This window comes from Jaculus jaculus, chromosome 4 (genome assembly GCF_020740685.1).
Source record: "Jaculus jaculus isolate mJacJac1 chromosome 4, mJacJac1.mat.Y.cur, whole genome shotgun sequence".
NCBI lineage: Eukaryota > Metazoa > Chordata > Mammalia > Rodentia > Dipodidae > Jaculus > Jaculus jaculus.
The window spans coordinates 37,718,491-37,720,591 of record NC_059105.1 but is presented as its reverse complement, the minus strand read 5'-3'; positions in this window follow the sequence as shown (position 1 = coordinate 37,720,591).

The window sequence follows — 2,101 nt, the reverse complement described above, 5'->3', positions numbered from 1 at the left end:
TTACAGATATTTTACTAAAACTTGGCAAACAATGCAGATGAGTAATCCTAAACTGTGAAGCCATTTTAGTAATAGCTTATAATTAGTGCATTTTCCTAAAGATATTTATTTTCAGATATATATATATATATATATATATATATATATATATATATGATTTATTTGTTTATTTATTTGAGAGCGACAGAGAGAGAAAGAGGCAGATAGAGAGAGAGAGAGAGAGAGAGAGAGAGACAGAGAAAGAGAGAGAGGATGGGCGTGCCAGGGCCTCCAGCCATTGCAAACAAACTCCAGATGCATGCGCTCCCTTGTGCATCTGGCTAACGTGGGTCCTGGGGAATCGAGCCTCGAACTGGGGTCCTTAGGCTTCACAGGCAAGCGCCTAACTGCTAAGCCATCTCTCCAGCCCTAGATTTATTTTTTATTTTATTTATTTATTAGAGACAGAGAGAGGGAGAGAGAGAGAGGGAGGGAGGGAATGGGTATGCCAGGACCTCTAGCCACTGCAATTGAACTCCAGACACATGTGCCACCGTGTGTATCTGGCTTACTTGGGACCTGGAGAATTGAACCTGGGTCCTGTTTCGCAGTCATGTGCCTTAACCACTAATCCATCTCTCTAGCCACTCCCCGCTTCTGTTTTGTTTTGTTTTCAAGGTAGGGTCTCACCTATCACCCTATCCCAGGCTGACCTGGAATTCACTATATAGTATATATATATATGGCCTCAAATTCACAGTGATCTACATACCTCTGCCTCCCAAGTGCTGGGATTAAAAGTGTGTGCCATCACACCCTGTTTGGATATGTTTTCCATATAGGAAAGATTATTCTTAATACTTGAAAGATACAAAATAAAGCCTACAAGCCTAATAGTTTCATTCTTTATTCTTGCTTTCAAATTAATACATATAGGGAGCATATTTTAGGTGGTGGCAGATACATATTGAAAAATTGACAGAGGAGTGCTTAGCACTGCAATATCTCTATCAGACCTTCCAAGGCTCAGGGTCCATTGTGGAAGAGGTGGCAGAAAGAATGTAAGAGCCAAAGCCGGGCGTGGTGGCGCATGCCTTTAATCCCAGCACTCGGGAGGCAGAGGTAGGAGGATCGCCATGAGTTCAAGGCCACCCTGAGACTACATAGTTAATTCCAGGTCAGCCTGGACCAGAGTGAGACCCTACCTCGAAAAACCAAAAAAAAAAAAAAAAAAAGAATGTAAGAGCCAAAGGAAGGGTAGGACTCCTTGCAACGTGCTCCTCCATATACAAAATGGCCTGGTTATCTATGACCTCACAGTGTCTAACATTTCCTACACAAGACCATCATAAGAGGAGGAAAAGATCATGACATGAAAATAAAAGAGAGGCTGAATGAGAGGGGATATGATGGAGAGTGGAATTTCAAAGGGGAAATTGGGGGAAGGGAGGGAATTACCATGGGTTATTGTTTACAATTATGGAAGTTGTCAATTAAAAAATAATAAATAAATAAATAAATAATAAAAATTGATCAATATGAGAACTGTATACTAGAAATAATCCCTTGAAAAGAAATGAGTAAGTCAGTAGAAGACAATAATGGTTTTGAAATAAAAGATTATCAAAGGTGCCAGGGATAAGTGTCAGGGTTTTGGTTACATAGTGAGCTACAGTGTGTGGTCTTGTTAAAAAGAATTTTTGTCTTTTATTTTAAGGGAGAAGGGATACATTGAAGATGAAGTTATTATTATTATTATTATTTTGGTTTGTTGAAGTAAGATTTCCCACTAACCCAGGCTGACCTGGAACTCACTATGTAGTCTCAGGGTGGCCTCGAACTCACGGCGATCCTCTTACCTCTTACTCGCCAATCTATATATTTTTTAATTTAAATTTCAAGCCAGGTGTGGTGGCACACACCTTTAATCCCAGCACTCAGTAGGCAGAGGTAAGAGCCTGGGCTCTAGCGAAACCCTACCTAAAAATTAAAAAAAAAAAAAAAAATATATATATATATATATATATACATATATATATATATATATACACACACACACACATATATATATGTATATATATATGTATGTATATATATATACATATATATGTATGTGTATATA